The following is a 23,293-nucleotide window of genomic DNA, read 5'->3' as shown; positions in this document are numbered from 1 at the left end:
CTAAAAGGTATCGCCTCAATGGAGCTTTAGAAAATGGAGAAACCTACTACTGACCCCTTTTTTCCAGAGAAGACAGGCCTATGTAACTGAGATTCTTAAAGAGGGAAAAGCTAGAGCCGAAAGAGGAAAGAGAAAACACCACAGCTCCACCCCCTGCCCCTACTGCAACAGCTCTGAAAACCTGTAAGAGAATTCCAAAAAGAGAAGACTACCTCACTGCCATAAGAACTTAGAGCAAGGGGCATGAATGTAAACTAAGGCTACCCGGAACAGTCACAGCTCTACCCTGACTAGCTATATGGCCCCAAGTAAGTCATTCAGACTCCCCAAACCTCAATTTTTCACCTCTATAAAATGGGGATGTTGTAAGGATCAGATAAAACAATGTATCCAAAAGCCCTTTAAAAACAGTAAAGTGTTGAACGTACTTTAGGCCTGATTGTCATTCTAAGACCCCTAAGTGAGAAACCCTAAAACACTTCTGGGGACCAGAGAAGCAAGGCTGCCACCTCTGAGAGGCAATCTACAGTGACTGGGTCTAGGTGTTTACAGAGAAACCCATGCTTCAGGACTAAAGAGAGAACAGAGAATTTGAAGAGATCAAACTTAGGTGTGCTCAGGTACATTAAAAAAATAACAATATATGTACATGGTTCAAATTAAAGAAAGCACACAAAGGTATACAATGAAAAGTCAGTCTCCCTCCTCTCCTGTTCTCCAGCCACACAGGGGGTCTCACCAGAGACGACCACTCTTTTCAGTTTCTCATGTATTCTTCCAGATATTCCAATTAGCTAGTTTCTACTGCAGATGAGGATACCACTGGTGGCAACACTTTCAGACTCGCAAGTAATACCAAGCAGTAAGCACTGCCATGGGCCCTCAGAGACTATGAAAAGAACAGGACAGCCAAAAGAAAGATAATGCCCTCCAAGAGGCTCCATAGAGGTACAGATTTCCTTCTGGCTATTATACTGCTTTGCCCCTTGGCTGACCACATTTAGGCAATGATTTTGTACAATATATTTCCCTTTCCGTTGTGCTTGCTCATCCAGAACCCCTTCTCAGAGAAGCCATTAACAGGAATGGTCTCTGGGACTTCGCACTGTACCAGCCTGACCACCAGGCCCTTAGAAGTCGACAGAAGCAAGAACAACCAACAAACCTGCCTCAGCCGAGGCTGGGCAAAAAGAGCAAAAATCACGCATGTCCCCAGGACACCATCTTTCTGGGGACAGAATACAAGGGAGGATGAAGCCCAGACCATGCATGGTCTCTGCAGGACTCAGCTCAAGAAACTAAGTCAACTACCCACAGAAAGTCACAAGATGCTCTCTACCCAAGCTAGGCTTTCACCAAAACTCCCTCAAAAGCTTTCAGGTTATGCCCTCCCCTTCCTTTCTTCTTCCACAAGGAACTTAAATGTGTGAAATTTCAGCCTCTACCCAAAGGTCACAAATGGATAGTGTATAGGTCAAATCTATACCACAGATGTGCTTTGGTAGTCCTTGTGGATTTCACATTAAAATCTGGATTTCTAGCTTCTCTTGTAACATGAGATGACGAGGCCACTAAAGCCACACTCGCCCATGGCAATAATGGGCTGAGTAGCAGCTGTCCCCCATGGAGCTCATAAGCGCTCCGGTTTGACACAGCCCAACATTCCCTGCTGCCTCACACTGTTTCTGACCCGGCCCTGGAACATCTTTGAGTTGGAGACCCCTGGCCAATGAGTGACAGAGAAGGCTGATGAACTGGTAGGCAGAGGAATTGACCAAATGGCTGGATTCCTGGATTCAAAACCATGCATTAAACACCCTCTGTGTGCCAGGAATTATGCTGGGGGCTGGGTACACAAAGAAGAAGAATGAGGGATGCAGTTTCTGCCCTCCGAGAATTTCTAATCAAGTTGGGAAGATAAGACTTACTCTAAAGAATCAGACTGTTTCACACAAAGGGCTCTGGGAGTTGAGTGTGCCAGACTCACTGTGATTAGGGATCAAGGAATATTTCAGGGAAGAATTGAGATTTGAACATAACTGTTAATCATTTCTCAGGCATTCATGTATTCATTCATTCAACAAGCATTTACGGTGTCCATGTTACACTCAGCATTATGCTGGAGACAAAATAAAGCATGCCCATGTCCATGAGATCCTCATACAATAAGAGACAAAGCAATGAACCAGGGTAAACTATGCTGAATTCTATAACCAAAGTGTTGCTATGGGGATACAGATGAGTAGGTATCAGGCAAGACTGACTGAAGAAGGTGGATCTGCAGCATAAAGTAGGAAACTAAGCAGAGAGTACTCTGGACAAAAGAACTGGCAGAGACGCAAACACGCGGAATGATTACAGGACCATGTGGATCAGTTTACCAGGAGCAAAGGGTATTGGTAACGGTACAGGATATAATTAAAGTGGTAGGACAGGGATACACCGTGATAAGCATGAACACCAGGACAACTGATACATACGGAATTTATTTAGCAACCAGTAAGTGCCACTGAAAGCTTCTAAACATGAGTGTTCTCCAATCTGCACTGTATTTAGGAAGACCCTAATGGGCAGTGGTACACAATGTCCTGGAGGAAGCCTAAGGAAAAGACAGGAGGAGGCTCCTATAAAAACTCAGGTACCGTTACAGGAAACAGAGGAAGCAGTAAGACTAGACGAGAAAGATAGTGCAGAGGCTTGTCCCAAATTTTAAGACAATGGCATTTCTTTGAAAACACTCTTTAATTTCTGGGGTTTGTTACCTATTCAGACTGGTCTTGCCCCCAAATAATGAGGTTTTACCCTACTTGCTTCATTCAGAGAAGTAAGGCACAGGCTATAGCTATGATGCTCAGGATTTTTAAAACCCCAGCTTGAAATCAATATAATGGGGGGCAGTAACTTCAGGGGCTTTTTCCCCACTCCCACCTCCATTGCTACACTGAACCAGTTGCAAATCTCACAGGAAAAGAGCCAACTTGAGCACAAAATCCGGGTCAGTGTATTTGACTATGCCCCTCTGACCTTGCACAAGGCCAGAAATGGGCATACAAATCAGAAGAAAGCTGTGACAGAAGTCAAAGTCCCCTTAATGAGCTAATGGCTTCATGTCTGGCTGAAAAGCAGAAGGCAAGAGACAAGAACACATTGCCTCAGAGGGCTGCAGGCAGACTCTGGACCAGCCAGCCCTGCTCCATTAAAATCACCATGTCAGACACTGCACAGGAAACGGAGTCCCCTGACTGGGGCAGCCAGTTAGAGAGAGCCTCAAAAAGGTGAGAACTAAGCCGAGTAAGGAAAGAGATGGCAGAGAAGCTGCAAACTTCCTTGCTGTTCAAAACTTTTAGTTATTTAGCATGAGCATGATCAGTGTGATTGATAGGAATAATAAGCCAACCAACAAACACAATGATGCGATGGTTAAGATCACACACTTGCCCAGTCAGCATAACTTACCCTCTAACCAGGTCAGGAACTGGAAACTGCTGTTGCTGTCATTATTGATAATAATATATAGAGCACTTATACTGTGCCAGCGGATGCACTTTCTGCAATTCTCAATTCAGTTACAAAAGTAGCTATTACTATTCCCATTCTACAGATTATAAAATCAAGGCTTGGAGAAAATAAGTAATTTGTTCACAATCTGAAATCTAATAAGTAAATAGCAGAGTAAGAAACCAAGCGAGCTGACCCATGACTGGGTTTTTTTTTCAACTGAAGTATAGTTGATTTATAATGTTGTGTTAGTTTCAGTACGTATATATTTATTCTTTTTCAGATTCTTTTCCATTATAGGTTGTTCGTTTGTTTGTTTTGGCCTCACCACACGGCATGCAGGATCTTAGTTCCCCAACCAGGGATCAAACCCGTGCCCCCTGCAGTGGAAGCATGGAGTCTTAACCACTGGACCACCAGGGAAGTCTCTCCATTATAGGTTATTACGAGATACTGAATATAGTTCCCTGTGCTATACAGTAGGTCCTTGTCGTTCATCTCTTTTATATATAGTATGTGTACCTGTTAATCCCAAACTCCTAATTTATCCCTCCTGGCCCCTTTCCCCTCCGGTAACCATACATTTGTTTTCTATGTCTGTGAGTCTGTCTTGTAAATAGGTTCACTTGTATCATTTATTTTAGATTCCACATATAGGTGATATCATATGATATTTGTCTTTCTCTGACTTACTTCACTTAGTATGATCATCTCTAGGTCCATCCATGTTGCTGCAAATGACATTATTTCATTCTTTTTTATGGCTGAGTAATATTCCATTGTATATATATATGTGTGTGTATATATATATATATATATATATATATACACACATATATATATACAAAACACATCTACTTTATCCATTTATCTGTGTTGGGACACTTCGGTTGCTTCCATGTCTTGGCTATTGTAAACAGTGCTGCTACAAACATTGGACCCCTGAGTGGTTTTAAACCACCTGACATACCATTTATTCCTTCACTTTCTTTTTCTTTTAGAAATGTTTTAAAGGTTTGCTTGGATCACAAAATAAGGTCCACTGGTTCACTGGCTCCATTCTTTACAGAACACACAGCAGTCTGGCCTGGGAACTACTTCACTGTTTCTACAACAAGTGGAAACTTCAAATCTATTTCCTTCGGGATAAGAGCAAAAGGAAACACACTTCAACATAAATAGGAGAAAAATCAGGGCTTCCCTGGTGGCACAGTGGTTGAGAATCTGCCTGCCAATGCAGGGGACATGGGTTCAAGCCCTGGACCAGGAGGATCCCACATGCCGCAGAGCAGTGAAGCCCGTGCGCCACAACTACTGAAGCCCACACGCCTAGGGCCTGTGCTCCGCCCCAGGAGAGAAGCCACCGCAATGAGCAGCACGCGTACCGCAGCAGGGGGTGGCCCCCCGCTCACCACAGCTGGAAGGAGCCCATATGCAGCAACAAAGACCCAACGCAGCCAAAAATAAATAAATAAAATAAATAAATTTTTTTTAAAAATCAGCATGACAGCCAAAAACCTCACTGGTGAGAGTTGTAAGATAATAAACAAGGCAGTCAGTCAGTGGAGGCAGGGCCTTCTCCCTCCCTAGAGATTTTTAACTGCAATAATATCTTGCATCTTTACAAGGCTCTAAATAATTCTAGCAACATCTATGGCCATCTTCTGTGAGCTCTCTGGCTTGAGTCTTGGCTCTGCCACTAATACACTGGTGGCCCTAAAAAAAGTATATGGCCCATTTCACTTCTCTGGGGCTCCTTTTATCAGTAAAATAGGAACCAATGGAAAGCAAAACTGAAGCCCTGGGTGGTGACAGAACTAGAAGGGTACCTCCTCTTTACTCACCCAAGGAACCACAAACAGCCATCCCTTGGCTCTGAACAAGACTCAGTCCTGATGTTTGCAATGAACTTGATATAAAGACCCCCTAGGATGATCTCTTCCAGCACAGAAATACCGTGAATTTAGACTTTAGCAGCTGGGCCCAGGGGTGGAGACTTTGCTTCACGAATATAATCAAATTCAACCCTCATGAGTACGAGATGCAAAGGGTCACAAAATCAACATTAAAATCCTTCCTAAGGAGCTGGCCTTTTATGCTTCCAATGTCTACTACTCACTGGATTCAAAGCATGACCAATCAATGTTTTCTGTATTGACTGTCCTACTTTATGTTTCTTCCACTGAACTAAAGCCTGCTAGTTTTCTACAGTTTGGTCAGACAGATGCCCTCCTTGGGAGGCTCATAGAAATGAGAGGCATAAGCATGAAACTATTCACAAATGTAAAGAGACGTCCATTTAAAAGTCCACTGGCATCAGCCTTCCTCACCAGACCTTTGGGATGCATCTCTCATTCTTCTTCCCATTTCTAGAACTCCTCTCTCTCACAAGACAGAAAGGGCAGACAACTTGCAGAAAGGGAAGTGGCAAGACATGGATCAATTCATTGACTGCTGTACGTTTCTCTACCTGTGATGATAATAAGTGGTAATTAAAAGGCATAATCAAGAATACTTTCAGTCAAGCACTCCCTCTGGCAAGAGCACCAGAATCACAACTAACTGCTGAACAATCATTGCCAGGAAGACACCAGAACTCACCAAATAAGATACCCCATATCGAAAGACAAAGGAGAAGCCACAATGAGACGGTAGGAGGGGCACAGTCACAATAAAATCAAATCTCGTAACTGTTGGGTGGGTGACTCACAAACTGGAGAACACTTATACGACAGAAGTCCACCCACAGGAGTGAAGGTTCTGAGCCCCACGTCAGGCTTCCCAACCTGTGGGTCCAGCAATGGAAGGAGGAATTCCTAGAGAATCAGACTTTGAAGGCTAGCAGGATTTGACTGCAGGACTTCAACAGGACTGAGGGAAACAGAGACTCCACTCTTAGAGGGCAAACAAAAAGTAGTGTGTGCATCGGGACCCAGGGGAAGAAGCAGTGAACCCATAGGAGACTGAACCAGACCTACCTGCTAGTGTTAGAGGGTCTCCGGCAGAGGCAAGGGGTGGCTGTGGCTCACCATGAGGACAAGGACACTGGCAGCAGAAGTTCTGGGAAGTACTCCTTGGTGTGAGCCCTCCCAGAGTCCGCCATTAGCCCAACCAAAGAGCCGGGTAGTCTCCAGTGTTGGGTCGCCTCAGGCCAAAAACCAACAAGGAGGGAACCCAGCCCCACCCATCAGCAGACAAGCAGATTAAAGTTTTACTCAGCTCTGCCCACCAGAGCAACAGCCAGCTCTACCCACCAGAGCACCAGCCAGCTCTACCCACCACCAGTCCCTCCCATCAGGAAACTTGCACAAGCCTCTTAGATAACCTCATCCACCAGAGGGCAGACAGCAGAAGCAAGAAGAACTACAACCCTGCAGCCTGTGGAACAAAAACCACATTCACAGAAAGACAGACAAATGAAAAGGCAGAGGACTATGTACCAGATGAAGGAACAAGATAAAACCCCAGAAAAACAACTAAATGAAGTGGAGATAGGCAACCTTCCAGAAAAAGAATTCAGAATAATGATAGTGAAGATGATCCAGGACCTCGGAAAAAGAATGGAGGCAAAGACTGAGAAGAGGCAAGAAATGTTTAAGAAAGACCTAGAAGAATTAAAGAAGAAACAAACAGAGATGAACAATACAATAACTGAAATGAAAAATACACTAGAAGGAATCAATAGCAGAATAACTAAGGCAGAAGAACGGATAAGTGACACGGAAGACAAAATGGTGGAATTCACTGCCGCGGAACAAGATTAAAAAATAATAATAATGAAAAGAAATGAAGACACCCTAAGAGACCTCTGGGACAACAATAAATGCACCAACATTCGCATTACAGAGGTCCCAGAAGGAGAAGAGAGTGAGAAAGGACCCGAGAAAATATTTGAAGAGATTATAGTCGAAAACTTCCCTAACATGGGAAAGGAAATAGCCACCCAAGTCCAGGAAGTACAAAGAGTCCCAGGCAGGGTAAACCCAAGGAGAAACACGCCAAGACACATAGTAATCAAACTGACAAAAATTAAAAACAAAGAAAAATTATTGAAAGCAACAAGGGAAAAACGACAAATAACATACAAGGGAACTCCCATAAGGTTAACAGCTGATTTCTCAGCAGAAACTCTACAAGCCAGAGGGAGTGGCATGATATATTGAAAGCTATGAAAGGAAAGAACCTACAACCAAGATTACTCTACCTGGCAAGGATCTCATTCAGATTCCATGGAGAAATCAAAAGTTTTACAGACAAGCAAAAGCTAAGAGAATTCAACACCACCAAACCAGCTCTACAACAAATGCTAAAGGAACTTCTCTAAGTGGGAAACACAAGAGAAGAAAACGACCTACAAAAACAAACCCAAAACAATTAAGAAAATGGTCATAGGAACATACATATCGATAATTACCTTAAACGTGAATGGATTCAATGCTCCAACCAAAAGACACAGGCTTGCTGAATGGATACAAAAACAAGACCCATATATACGCTGTCTACAAGAGACCCACTTCAGACCTAGGGACACATACAGACTGAAAGTGAGGGGATGGAGAAAGATATTTCATGCAAATGGAAATCAAAGGAGAGCAATACTCATGCCAGATAAAACAGACTTTAAAATAAAAAATGTTACAAGAGACAAGGAAGGACACTACATAATGACCAGGGGATCAATCCAAGAAGATATAACAATTATAAATATACATGCACCCAACATAGGAGGACCTCAATACATAAGGCAACTGCTAACAGCTATAAAAGGGGAAATCGACAGTAACACAATAATAGTGAGGGACTTTAACACCTCACTTACACCAATGGACAGATCATCCAAACAGAAAATTAGTAAGGAAACGCAAGCTTTAAACGACACAACAGACCAGATAGATTTTTTTTTTAATCCCTAATTAGCAATTCTTTCTTTCTTTTCTTTCTTTCTTTCATTCTTTTCTTTCCTCCCTCCCTCCCTCCCTCCCTCCCTCTCTCTTTATGGATGCATTGTGTCATCATTTATTTACAGGAAGCCCCAACCAGATAGATTTAATTGATATTTATAGGACATTCCATCCAAAAACAGCAGATTAGGGCTTCCCTGGTGGTGCAGTGGTTAAGAGTCCGCCTGCCAATGCAGGGGACATGGGTTCCAGCCCTGGTCCGGGAAGATCCCACATGCTGTGGAGCAACTAAGCCCATTGCCACAACTTTGACCCTGCACTCTGGAGCCCATGAGCCACAACTACTGAGCCCACGTGCCACAACTACTGAAGCCTGTGTGCCTAGAGCTCATGTTCCACAACAAGAGAAGACACCACAATGAGAAGCCCGCGCACCACAACGAAGAGTAACCCCGGCTCACTACAACCAGAGAAAGTCCTCGTGCAGCAACGAAGACCCAGAGCAGCCAAAAATAAAATAAATAAATGAATAAATTTATTTAAAAAAACAGCAGATTACACATTCTTCTCAGGAGTACACAGAAATTCTCCAGGACAGATCACATCCTAGGTTACAAATCAAGCCTCAGTAAATTTAAGAAAACTGAAATCATATCAAGCACATTTTCTGACCACAACACTATGGGACTAGAAATCAATTACAGGGAAAAAAACATAAAAAACACAAATACATGGAGGCTAAACAATACATTACTAAATAACCAACAGATCACTGAAGAAATCAAAGAGGAAATCAAAAAATACCTAGAGACAAATGACAATCAAAACACGACGATCCAAAACCTATGGGATGCAGCAAAAGCAGTTCTAAGAGGGAAGTTTATAGCAATACAAGCCTACCTCAAGAAACAAGAAAAATCTCAAATAAACAATCTAACCTTACACTTAAAGGAACTAGAGAAAGAAGAACAAACAAAACCCAAAGTTAGCAAAAGGAAAGAAATCATAAAGATCAGAGCAGAAATAAATGAAATAGACAAAGAAAACAATAGCAAAGATCAATAAAACTAAAAGCTGGTTCTTTGAGAAGATAAACAAAATTGATAAACCATTAGCCAGCCTCATCAAGAAAAAGAGGGAGAGGACTCAAATCAATAAAATTCGAAATGAAAACGGAGAAGTTACAAGAGACACCACAGAAATACAAAGCATCCTAAGAGACTACTACAAGCAACTCTATGCCAATAAAATGGACAACCTGGAAGAAATGGACAAATTCTTAGAAAGGTATAACCTTCCAAGATTGAACCAGGAAGAAATAAAAAATATGAACAGACCAATCACAAGTAATGAAATTGAAACTGTGACTAAAAATTTTCCGACAAACAAAAGTCCAGGACCAGATGGCTTCACAGGTGAATTCTATCAAACATTTAGAGAAGAGCTAACACCCATCCTTCTCAAACTCTTCCAAAATATATAAGAGGGAGGAACACTCCCAAACTCATTCTATGAGGTCACCATCCCCATGATACCAAAACCAGACAAAGATACTACAAAAAAAGAAAATTACAGACCAATATCACTGATGAATATAGATGCTAAAATCCTCAACAAAATACTAGTAAACAGTATCCAACAACACATTAAAAGGATCATACACCATGATCAAGTGGGATTTATCGCAGGGATGCAAGGATTCTTCAATATATGCAAATCAATCAATGTGATACACCATATTAACAAATTGAAGAATAAAAATCATATGATCATCTCAACGGATGCAGAAAAAGCTTTTGACAAAATTCAACACCATTTATGATTAAAAACTCGCCAGAAAGTGAGCATAGAGGGAACCTACCTCAACATAATAAAGGCCATATATGAAAAAACCACAGCAAACATCATTCTCAATGGTGAAAAACTGAAAGCATTTCCTCTAACAAGACAAGGATGTCCACTCTCGCCACTATTATTCAACATAGTCCTGGAAGTCCTAGCCATGGCAATCAGAGAAGAAAAAGAAATAAAAGGAATCCAAGTCAGAAAAGAAGAAGTAAAACTGTCATTGTTTGCAGATGACATGATACTATACATAGAGAATCCTAAAGATGCCACCAGAAAACTACTACAGCTAATCAATGAATTTAGTAAAGTTGCAGGATACAAAATTAATGCACAGAAATTCTTGCATTCCTGTACATTAATGATGAAAAATCTGAAAGAGAAATTAAGAAAACACTCCCATTTACCATTGCAAAAAAAAGAATAAAATACCTAGGAATAAACCTACCTAGGGAGACAAAAGACCTGTATGCAGAAAACTATAAGACACTGATGAAAGAAATTAAAGATGATACAAACAGATGGAGAGATATACCATGTTCTTGGATTAGAAGAATCAATATTGTGAAAATGACTATACTACCCAAAGCAATCTACAGATTCAATGCAATCCCTATCGAATTACCAATGGCATTTCTTACAGAACTAGAACAAAAAAATCTTAAAATTTGTATGGAGACACAAAAGACCCAGACTAGCCAAAGCAGTCTTGAGGAAAAAAAAACAGAGCTGCAGGAATGAGACTCCCTGACTTCAGACTATACTAGATAGCTACAGTAATCAAGACAGTATGGTACTGGCACAATAACAGAAATACAGACCAGTGGAACAGGATAGAAATCCCAGAGGTAAACCCAAGCACCTATGGTCAACTAATCTATGACAAAGGAGGCAAAGATATACAATGGAGAAAAGACAGCCTCTTCAATAAGTGGTGCTGGGAAAACTGGACAGTTACATGTAAAAGAATGAAATTAAAACACTCCCGAACCCCATATACAAAAATAAACTCAAAATGGGTTAAAGACCTAAATTTAAGATCAGACACTATAAAACTCTTAGAGGAAAACATAAGAAGAACACTCTTTGACATAAATCACAGCAAGATCTCTTTTGATCCACTTCCTAGAGTAATGGAAATAAAAACAAAAATAAACAAATTGGACCTAATGAAACTTAAAAGCTTTTGCAAAGCAAAGGAAACTACAAACAAGACAAAAAGACAACCCTCAGAATGGGAGAAAATATTTGCAAACGAATCAACGGACAAAGGATTAATCTCCAAAATATATAAACAGCTCATGCAGCTCAATATTAAAAAACAAACAACCCAATCAAAAAATGGGCAGAAGACCTAAATAGACATTTCTCCAAAGAAGACATACAGATGGCCAAGAAGCACATGAAAAGCCGCTCAACATCACTAATAATTAGAGAAATGCAAATCAAAACTACAATGAGGTATCACCTCACACCAGTTAGAATGGGCATCATCAGAAAATCTACAAACAACAAATGCTGGAGAGGGTGTGGAGAAAAAGGAACCCACTTGCACTGCTGGTGGGAATGTAAACTGATATAGCCACTATGGAAAACAGTATGGAGGTTCCTTAAAAAACTAAAAATAGAACTACCATATGACCCAGCAATCCCACTACTGAGCATATACCCAGAGAAAACCATAATTCAAAAAGACACATGCACCCCAATGTTCACTGCAGCACTATTTACACTAGCCAGGTCATGGAAGCAACCTAAATGGCCATCAACAGACGAATGGATTAAGAAGATGTGGTACATATATACAATGGAATATTACTCAGCCATAAAGAAGGAATGAAATTGGGTCATTTGTAGAGACATGGATGGATCTACAGACTGTCATACAGAGTGAAGTAAGTCATAAAGGGAAAAGCAAATATCGTATGTTAATGTATATGTGTGGAACCTAGAAAAATGGTACAGATGAACTGGTTTGCAGGGCAGAAATAGAGACACAGATGTAGAGAACAAACGTATGGACACCAAGGGGGGAACGTGGCGTGGGGGTGGTGGTGGTGGGATGAATTGGGAGATTGGGATTGACATATATACAGTAATATGTATAAAATCGATAACTAATAAGAACCTGCTATATAAAAAAATAAAATTAAAAAAATTTAAAAAAAAAAAGAATGCTTTCAGTCAAGACAGCCAGCAAGCAGACCTCATAAATATACCCCTTCCCATTTCTGTGTAAATATGACATGTGACATGGGCTAAACATCAGACACTACCCAAAGGCTCCAATTTCTAGACCAGGAACACCTGGGCTCAGCTGTGAGCAAGGCCAAGGAGGCACCAGAGAAGCAAATGTAAAGAATAAATTCAATTCCTGCCTCTTTGGAGAAGTCCAAGTAAAAATATCCCTCCTACCTCCACCCATATTCCATTTCTTTCCGAATCTCTTAACATCATTAGGCTTTGAGGCAGACAGTATAGAATAACTTCAGAAAGGGACAAACAACTTCTGCTCTGAATTATTAAGAACATCAATAAGCAAAAAAATAAACCTCATTCTTACTAATCCTCATGATTACAAACATCTAATGGCCAATGAGTTTACTGGGCCTGCTACACCCATTTGTTTATACCCTGTACATAACATGCTCAGTGATTAGAAACAGCTCTGCTGGTTGGAAAATGGAACTAGTAAGGACAAATCCACAGCTCTGACCCTCCTAAAAGCCAGCTAGCTCCAATCTTTGCATGACAGCCATTAGCTAGAGCCAGCCATCTCATAAGAGGCCCAAACAGAAGAGGGTAACAAAGGCACCATCCCTAAGGCATCTGCAACATGTAAGACATTACTCAGTGACCTCTTCAACAGCAGGAACTCTCTTTTCACAACATTTTTCATTGGGCTTGGCACCTAGTAGGGCCTTGAGAAAATAAGTTGAATGGCTGATTATCCTGCTGATGATTGCAGACTCCTGAGGAGTGGGGATGGGCAGCAGAGTCAACAAAAATAGCTCTAGAATCAGAACTGGATTTAAAGACTGACTACACCAAACTTTTTGACCTTGACCAAATCACTTAACCTCACTAAGCTTCAGTTACTTCATCTGTAAAATGGGGATAATACCAACTATCTTACAAGGTTGATGTGAGGACTGAATGAGATAATATTATCCTGCTTTCACTAGTTTGGTGTTTGAGGTGTTGAAAAAGCTTATTGTTAACAGCTGGAATTTCTAGATAGAAAACAAGCCTTGATTGTATTAGTGAGACAATATAGGATAAGACCATGCATTCTCAATGAGGGCAAAATCACCCCCAAACGGGTGAAAACTGATTCTTGGGGAAGAAAAAATCTTAGATATTACAACAGTTTGTGGCCCTCCAAAGAGCCACAGTACATAAACAGATACACAGTACATCTGTGGTATTAAAATTCCACTGACTGGAGGCAGGGGGGCAATTAGGGAAAAAAATGTCTCAAAAGGTGCTAATGAAAAAAGGTTGAGAAACACTTGATTAGATGTCCAAAGGGACAACCCAGTTTCCTCAAGAATCTCGTCATACTGGCACCCTAATCTTGCACTTCCGGCCTCCAGAACTGTGGAAAATAACTGTTATTTAAACCACCCAATCTATAGTATTCTGTTATAGCAGCCCATAATTGACTAAGTCACTTCTCAATGCCTCAAATAGTGCCTAGGACACTATTAGGAGAATGAAGGCAGACATGGCCAGCCATCATAACCACACCCTTGTCTATCAGTCTGGGCTAAACATAGTTCAGTTGCTCCTGGATTCTCACTATCTCCAAGGTAGAAAATTGCACAAGTGAGGACGTTTACAGGTTTACACAAGTTTTCAGGTGTAAACTCTTCACAAATCAGGAAAATTCTGACAGGTTCTTCACATGTGTCCTGAGCAGCCTGACTCTTTTATGAGGTTTTTATCCCAAAGACAAACTCAATTACTGTTTAAGCTAGTAATCAGGGGTTACCGACAGCCCCACCTGAATGACAACAGGCTATCCTCCCCTACTCAGCCGTAAAACCCTTGGTGAAAGTAAATAAAGAAAAGAAAAGGGCAGGATATTCCTTCCTTATAATTAAAATAAGAAGCTCTATGTTATGGAAGACTAAGGCTTGCAGCTTAAAGCCGACTCAGAGAAGGATAAAGCATTCATCCTTGCTCAGAAAGAGAAAAGATTAGCTCCACAAGGACAGGTCTCCAAATTGACACCAAATCCAGGCATTAGAGATTCCTGTGCTACAGAGCGTGATCTAAGCACCAGCTGAGGCCCCAGAGAAAAATCCCCAGCAATCCACAACCAAGGGGCTGGCATTGTAAGAATGTTCAGATTAGCTCTCCTGAAAAGAGGCTTACTCCAAGAAACTGGCAGATGGCCTCCACAGCACAGCTTCACTCAGGAAAGGATAGAAAATGAATGAAAAATAGAACTACCATACAACCCAGCAATCCCACTACTGGGCATATACCCTGAGAAAACCATAATTCAAAAAGAGTCATGTGGGCTTCCCTGGTGGCGCAGTGGTTGAGAGTCTGCCTGCCGATGCAGGGGACGTGGGTTCGTGCCCTGGTCCGGGAAGATCCCACATGCCGCAGAGCAGCTGAGCCCGTGAGCCATGGCCCCTGAGCCTGCGCATCCAGAGCCTGCACACCGCAACGGGAGAGGCCACAACAGTGAGAGGCCTGTGTACCGCAAAAAAAAAAAAAGAGTCATGTACCACAATGTTCATTGCAGCTCTATTTACAATAGCCAGGACATGGAAGCAACCTAAGTGTCCATCAACAGATGAATGGATAAAGAAGATGTGGCACATACATACAATGGAATGTTACTCAGCCATAAAAAGAAACGAAATTGAGTTATCTGTAGTGAGGTGGATGGACCCAGAGTCTGTTATAAAGAGTGAAGTCAGAAAGAGAAAAACAAATACCGAATTGGGAGATTGGGATTGACATGTATACACTGATGTGTATAAAATGGATGACTAATAAGAACCTGCTGTATAAAAAAATAAATAAAATTCAAAAAAAAAAAAAACCCTATCATGAGTACCATTAACTGAGACCACTCCCTGGCTCTACATTTCCTAAACTATAAAACGGGTGTAAGAATATCTACACCCCATAAAAAAAAAAGAAAAGAAAAGAAAAAAGAATACCATATGCTAACACATATATGAAATCTTAAAAGAAAAAATGGTTCTGAAGAACCTAGGGGCAGGACAGGAAGAAAGACGGAGACATACAGAATGGACTTGAGGACATGGGCAAGGGTAAGCTGGGACGAAGTGAGAGAGTGGCATGGACATATATACACTACCAAATGTAAAACAGCTAGTGGGAAACAGCCGCATAGCACAGGGAGATCAGTTCTATGCTCTGTGACCACCTAGAGGGGTGGGATAGGGAGGGTGGGAGGGAGACACAAGAGGGAGGGGATATGGGGATATATGTATACATATAACTGATTCACTTTGTTATACAGCAGAAACTAACACAACATTGTAAAATAAAGCAATTATACTCCAATAAAGATGTTAAAAAAAATGAATGAAGAAAAAGACAGGAGGCAGGATGAGAAGGTCTGAGCATGAATCCACAAACATAAATGAAATAACAATTAGAAGGCATCCACCTATATGGAAAAAGGCACAACTTGCCTTTACAAACGCTCCTGTCTTTTTGAATATTCTCATTTATAGCAAATCTTCATTCTTTGAGGGTGAAAACAGTTATTGCATTCCTATGTCCCAAGAGCTTTCATATTACTACCTCATTTAACCACTCTTTAAAATATTATTCCCATTTTTATCCATTGGAAAAACCAACCCTACGAGGTGAAATAACTTGTCCAAGGTCATATGGCTAATAAGAAATAGATTCAGAATCAAAACTCATGTTCAGGGGCTTGCCTGGTGGCGCAGTGGTTAAGAATCCACCTGCCAATACAGGGGACACGGGTTCGAGTCCCAGTCCGAGAAGATCCCACATGCCATGGAGCAACTAAGCCCGTGCACCACAACTACTGAGCCTGCGCTCTAGAGCCCACACACCGCAATTACTGAGCCTGTGCGCCACAACTACTGAGGCCCGCACGCCTAGAGCCCGTGCTCCACAACAAGAGAAGCCACCACCACAGTGAGAAGCCCGCACACTGCAACGAAGAGTAGCCCCCGCTCGCCGCAACTAGAGAAAGCCGGCGCGCAGCAACGAAGACCCAACGCAGCCAAAAATAAATAAATAAATTTTTTTTTAAAAAAACTCATGTTCAGGGAATTCCCTGGCAGTCCAGTGGTTAGGACTCTGCCCTTTCACTGCCGAGGGCCCGGGTGCAATCCCTGGTAGGGGAACTAAGACCCCACAAGCCACGCCGTGTGGCCAAAAAAAAAAAAAACTCACGTTCACCACTAGGTCCACTTCAAATGAACTGTTAATTCATCTGAAGTCAAGGGACAAGACTGCTTACCCATGCCATTTGGGGTTTAAAAAAAAAAAAGTATGGTATCATGTATTAATGAAACTGATCTCTCATATGGTTCAAAAATGTCTCCGTCAGAGTTGGATTTTCAAAACTACTTTGTACAAAGGCCATATCAAAAAAAAATTTTTTTTATATGGGAATTCCCTGGCAGTCCAGTGTTTAAGACTCCACTTCCAATGCAGGGGACACAGGTTCGATCCCTGGTCAGGAAACTAAAATCCCATATGCCGGGTGGTGCAGCCAAAAAAAACAAAAACAAAAAACAAAGGCCATATCACTTAAGTGATGCCACCCACAACCCCGTCCACTTGCACCTACACATTACCATTCTAAAGGAGAACAAGACTCAGTGAGAATTAAGTTCTGGCATGTTCATTTCAAACCCTTTTTTTTAACTTTCAGTTTCACTTCATTATCCTTTTCTCCTGTCAATGAAACACACCAGGGCTCAAAATTGGCCTCTGCAGAGAATAGCTCCTATTCAAAGACAGTAGGAAAGGTGAAGAAAGCAGGAATCAGAGGACAAGGCAATTTCTCATTCCTGAGCTACCACATCCCTACTAACATACTCCCCATTCCCATCGTCTGTAAAATGGGAGCAATAAGTCTTTTCTGTTGTCAATTTCATCAGAACAGCACATGTATTAATTAGCTGATAAAATTCACCAAACACCCAAAAGAAAGGTAAAAATAAATCTGGTGTGGCAACACCTTTAAAACCCAAGGTCCATGTTCTCAACTGAAGCCACAGACCAAGTCCTGATCCATTTTGAACAAACATCAATCCTAATATCCTCATGTCCTGACTCCCATCAAAATCCTATCCAATCTCCAAATCTGGCTAGTTTTATCACAAAAGAAAAGAGCTTGGGTAGGTTGGGAGCTAAAAACACACACAGATACAAAACACATCTTTCACACTGTCAAAACAAACACTGTGTTTATAAAAATCAATTTCTTCTCTTAGCAAACATGGAGGATTCATTCCTTACCTGCCTACCTAGTCTGGGTTTAATCTAACCCCCTCAATCCCCCAAAGCAGTTTGCCTTTTTGTTTTGTTTTATTTAGGCCGGAAAGCCAGCTGGACTTGAATCGAGGCCAAGCATTTAAAAATATTAGAAAATTGATCTTACATATGAATCATATTTTTTAAATTATTTAAGGCATCAAACAGCCCTCTAGCTCCTCTAGTGCAAAGGAAACCCCCACTGGCCTCTTAGGTGTTGAGCATTTCCTGACTCCTTGTTTTTCCCACATGAGGCTCATATTTCAAATGATTTTCTCCTGCCTTCTTTGCCAGAGAATTTCAAAGCGAGGATTTCCGGACCACCTAAATCAGAACCACCTGGGAAGGATTGCAGGTGCCCATGCCCCACTTTACCTGAAATTCCTGTAAGTAAAACCCAGGGATATGCACAACCTTCTGGGTGATCTGAAACACACCCAAGTCTCTAACCCCTACTTTAAAGGCAAGTATTTCATCTACCAGGGCAAAGGATAACACAAGACAGGAGTGGAAATACGACGCGGGTAGGGCTCAATTCCACATGGTGAAGAGACACCAGAATGTCAACACTGGAGCAGCTGGACAAATGCAGAAACTGAGGCCGGGAAAAGGGAACAGGGAAGGGAACTAAAACAGATGCGAAGCCAAAAGCCCGTCTCGGAGGCCCACTGCCTCATCTCCTGGCCTTTAAACAGGGTTACGGGAGACGTTTTGAGAGGGAAAAGTAGGGAAGGCAGCCTTGGGCTGAGAGGCCAGGTCTGAGGAAACCAGTGAGGAGCCCAGAGTCCCCTTGTACGTCCCGCTTCGCAGACACTGGGGGGGGCGATATGTAGGGACCCCACAACAGTGCCGGGAAGGCGCCGGGGCCTCTGGCAGGAGGAGACCCGGGCAGCGCCCTGAGCCCCAAGCCCAGGCCCAGGGCCGGGCAGCCCTCACCGCCCCTACCTTCGGCTTCCCGCCCGGCAGCCGAGGGGCAGACACAACCCCCACAATTCCAGGCGGCCGCAGCGGCAACCAGCTCCCTGTACGCAGACGCAGCGGCCACCGTCAGAAGCCGTGAGCGCGCGGCTGTTATGTCACTCGCCTCCTCGCCCAACTGTCGTCTTCTGGACAGCGTACGGCCGCCTCACTCCCTTTCCCGCACTCTGAGTTGTCAGCCCCACCCCTCCCGGCTTCTGTTAAGTCCCGCCCCCTAGCGTCTATCTGAGAGCAAACCTCCTGGAACTTATTTACCCCAGTATCCCTCCGCCAGCGTGAGGTACCCGCGGGCCTAGTTTTGCTCCTAAACCAGAGCTTAACTTCTTTCTAGCGGAATGATCATCAGAAAGAGTCAAAGGTGAGACTGCCTTGGTGGTCCAGGGGTTAAGACTCCGGGCTTCCACTGCAGGGTACGTGGGTTCAATTCCTGATTGAGAAACTAAAATTCCCACAAGCCGCATAGTATAGCCAAAAAGAAACCAGAGGTGGTAGGGAGTAAAAAATCAAACTGGTGTGATTCAATTGGGATAAAGCAGTAAGAAGTCTGAAGCAATAAACAGTCCTTAGAAAATTTATGCAGAATAGGGCACCAGCAAGTCACCTACTTTATATACTTATGTAATGTGTGAATTGAAAACGACTAATTATTTTAAAAATAAAAGTCACCATCAGCTCTAATTCCGTTCTACCACTGAATATCTTATTTATATATGCCAGGTGTTGTGTATACATTATATTTACTTCTTATAACTTCTTTTTTTTTTTTTTTTTGGCTGCGTTGGATCTTTGTTGCTGAACGCGGGCTTTCTCTAGTTGCGGAGAGTGGGGGCTACTCTTTGTTGCAGTGCACAGGCTTCTCATTGCGATGGCTTCTCTCGTTGTGGAGCATGGGCTCTAGGCGTGCGGCCTTCAGTAGTTGTGGCTCGCGGGCTCTAGGGCGCAGGCTCAGTTGTTGTGGTGCACGGGCTTAGTTGCTCTGCGGCATGTGGGATCTTCCTGGACCAGGGCTCGAACCCGTGTCCCCTGCATTGACAGGCAGATTCTTAACCACTGCGCCACCAGGGAAGCCCCTCATAACTTCTTAAGATCAGAGCTGTCACCCCCTTTTTATAGATGGGGAAGCTGTGGCTCAAAGAGGTTGAAAGACATACAAGTTCATACAGTCTGAAAGTGCTATAACTGGGAATTTAAGTCAGAGAAAGGATAATCCAAACAATAAGAGCAAACAATCAACCTATCTGTTTAGTTCCTTTCCCTTTTCCATGTATTATGTGAGCTTCTAGCAGTTAATCTACTTTCTTGATTATGTTTACTTCAAGCAGATGGAAGATTGACTTCACAGCCATGAACAAACTTTGGTTAGTAGCCTGGGAAGAGAGAACAAGCCCCTAGGCTTCAGTGAGTAGTGCCACTTTATTAGAAAAACCTACATAAGATACTTCTCTGGGACTGGGTGGGAAAGGACAGGGAACAGCTCACTTTTCCCATGGAACACCCAGGAGGCTGGTGAGAATAGCTGGGCCCAGGAATAATTCTAGTTTGTGTCACTGCCTAGTACCACGAGGACAGATAATAAATGTTCAACAAGTATTTACTGCATCAGTGGTACATTGCATAGTGAACATATAAATTACAACTGAGCCTGACACAAGTTATAAAAAAGATATTAATAAAGTACTACAAGAGTAAGATGCTTAAAAATAGAATAACTCAAATCTCAGAATTCATACTTAAATGCATGAGCCAAGAGAAGAGTCCAGCTGGACACAGAGCTGCCAACACTCACAGGAGCCTGGCTTCCTTCTTGGGACAGATCTAACCAGCTCAAATATGTGCAGAAGGAAAATTCTGTATCCCCCCAATCCCCAAACCTCTAAAAGCCCTGATTGAGAACCCCTTCCCAGGGGAACTAGCTCCAAGCTCAAGCCTATTGAGCTGCTAAAATCAGAGTGCAGGGCTGGGCCTAAGCAGATTGCCTCTACTCTTGTGGCCCCCAAACAAGGAGGACCACTGTAAAGGTGGAAAGTTTGAAATCCAAGGATCAGATTGGGTGGTAGGATTACGTTGGTCTCTTCTCTGTTTCCCTGTATTACTCTTGGAATTGAGCGGAAATAAGTTTTAAATTTCCTTTTCAATAAGTAAACAACAACTAAAAAGCCTTCTGTCCCTTACAACTCTGTTGGAGAGCTTCCAAGTTCCCTCTTTCACTCCCCAGAAGAGCAAAACCTTGGAAAGGTAAAGAGCCTGGGGAACCACCTTCAACCTTGCCATCATCAATTAAAGGAAACCACAGCAGCACCCACCCCCAGAGCCCTGGCTAGGCAGAGATTTATATGATCGATCTGGCCTACCTCAACAAGCAAAATGTGTGGATAGATCATTTCTCCTCTGATCAAACTTTCCCAATTAATCTCTGACAAGCCTGATACCCAGTTGTGTGAAAGCATTCCTGACATCAGGAATTGGCTCCCTGCTCTCTCTGGATGGCCCTAGAATGTTGAGCGTGGGGAGCCGGAGCCCTAGCTCTCTGTCTCACCACCCCATTGTCCTGCCCCCTCCTCTGTGTGTACCCCCCAATCCCAGCTCTCACCATACACTTTATTTTTTTTAATTTATTTAATTAATTTATTTGGTTGCAGCAGGAGGGCTCCTTAGCTGTGGCATACAAACTCTTAGTTGCGACGTGCATGTGGGATCTAGTTCCCTGGCCAGGGATCGAACCCGGGCCCCCTGCATTGGGAGCATGGAGAGTCTTAACCACTGCGCCACCAGGGAAGTTCCTCACCATACACTTTAAATCCTGCTGCCAGGAATCACTTCTGAACTCCAGACATTTTATTTACTTGAACATGAGTACTGTGCTACATGCGGTGAGGATACATCTCTGATACTATCCCACCTGTTCTTACCCTTAAAGAGCTCAGAGTCAGATGAGAGACACAGAAATGTAAACAGATCAAATCAACACAGTCCAGCAAGGGCCATAAAACAGAAATTTTAACAAAGAGCTATAAGTTCACACTTCTGTCTATCTTTCCAGATCCCTTATGTGAATAAAACTTTTTCACATTCATCATCTTGTTTGCTTCAGACAGCCCTATGAGGCAGATGGGGCCAATTTTTATCCCCATTTTACAAATAAAAGAAAAACTCTTCTCTCTGAACTCTTCAGAGCTGTGCTGTCCAACACAGTAGCCAATAGCCACATGCAGTATTTAGATTGAAATTAATTAAAATTAAATAAAATTTTAAGCTCAGTTCCTTAGTCACACCAGTCACATTTCAAGTGCTCAAGAGCCACATGTGGCTAATGTCTACCATATTAGACAGTGCAGATTATGAAACATTTCCATCACCGCTAAAAGCTCTGTTAGAAACAGTGCTTTAGAGGTCCTGAGAGGCTGAGAGTCAGTGCAAGGGCAGGACTGTGAAGCTAGAGAGAGCTCTCTGCGTTCCCAGAAAAGCTAAATCGAGCTGCCAGCATGGAAGAAGCAAGAAGCTGATAGCAAGAAGCTGAGGGGAGGGGCTTCCCTGGTGGCGCAGTGGTTGAGAGTCCGCCTGCCGATGCCGGGGACACAGGTTCGTGCCCCGGTCCAGGAAGATCCCACATGCCACGGAGTGGCTGGGCCCGTGAGCCATGGCTGCTGAGCCTGCGCGTCCGGAGCCTGTGCTCCGCAACGGAAGAGGTCACAACAGTGAGAAGCCCGCGTACCGCAAAAAAAAATAAAAGCTGAGGGGCACTGCCGAGGAGACCAAGAGGAACTGGCCGTCTGAACCAGGGTCCTCTACTACCTGTGCTGCACTCAGATGGAGTAGGTGGCAGCAGCTAAGGCAGGGCAAAGATGAGATGACCTCTGCCCTGGGACTGGGCACACTTGAGCCCATCAGCAGCTTCCTTGGTGCCAGTCAGGAATTCTAGGTCTCTCTAACCCAGGAGACATCAACGACCCCAGTGTCTGTGCTTTGCTCAGGTGCATTTCTGAAGGCCTCAGTAGCGGAAAAGGAGAATTTTAAAAACAGTGTTTTCAGCCCCTGAGAAAGGGATGTGAGGCCTCTGGATGGCAGCCTCCCACCTGCTAGAAGGCTTTGGCATCTCCAGGGGGTTTTGGCCAGAAAAAGGTAAGTAAATTTAAGCTGCACTTGCTTTCAGCTAAACAGGCCTCTCTGGTTCAAAGGGAAAGCACGCAAAAGAAGAGACTCAGAAGACAGACAAGATTCAAAGGGTTGGGCTTCCCTGGTGGTGCAGTGGTTGCGAGTCCACCTGCCGATGTAGGGGACACAGGTTCGTGCCCCGGTCCGGGAAGATCGCACATGCCGCGGAGCGGCTGGGCCCGTGAGCCATGGCCGCTGAGCCTGCGCGTCCGGAGCCTGTGCTCCGCAACGGGAGAGGCCACAACAGTGACAGGCCCGCATACCGAAAAAAAAAAAAAATTCAAAGGGTTCTCACCAAACAGCTCCCACTGAGGCCAAAGCTAAACCCCAAGAACCATGATTCTGTCTCCAGAAACACCTTCAACCACACACCTACTCATGTACACAGACATTTGACACAAATGTAC

General features: G+C 43.1%; 1 protein-coding gene across 2 annotated transcripts in view; it reads right to left on the bottom strand.

Moving 5' to 3' along the window:
• SIL1 (SIL1 nucleotide exchange factor) overlaps window positions 1-23,293 on the bottom strand; it is a 292,256-nt gene that overhangs the window by 224,668 nt on the left and 44,295 nt on the right. Inside the window, exon 1 of one of the 2 annotated variants that reach the window (XM_060008758.1) lies at window positions 18,702-18,887. The exons of the other annotated variant lie outside the window; for it this stretch is intronic. The gene's annotated coding sequence lies outside the window, so the exon portion shown is untranslated. Of the gene's footprint in view, window positions 1-18,701; window positions 18,888-23,293 lie in introns of those variants that run through there. 2 annotated transcript variants of the gene reach the window in all.

The sequence above is a fragment of the Delphinus delphis genome, chromosome 3 (genome assembly GCF_949987515.2).
Source record: "Delphinus delphis chromosome 3, mDelDel1.2, whole genome shotgun sequence".
Classification (NCBI taxonomy): Eukaryota; Metazoa; Chordata; class Mammalia; order Artiodactyla; family Delphinidae; genus Delphinus; species Delphinus delphis.
The sequence above is the reverse complement of the archived record's forward strand: the minus strand, read 5'-3'. Positions and strand labels throughout refer to the sequence as shown.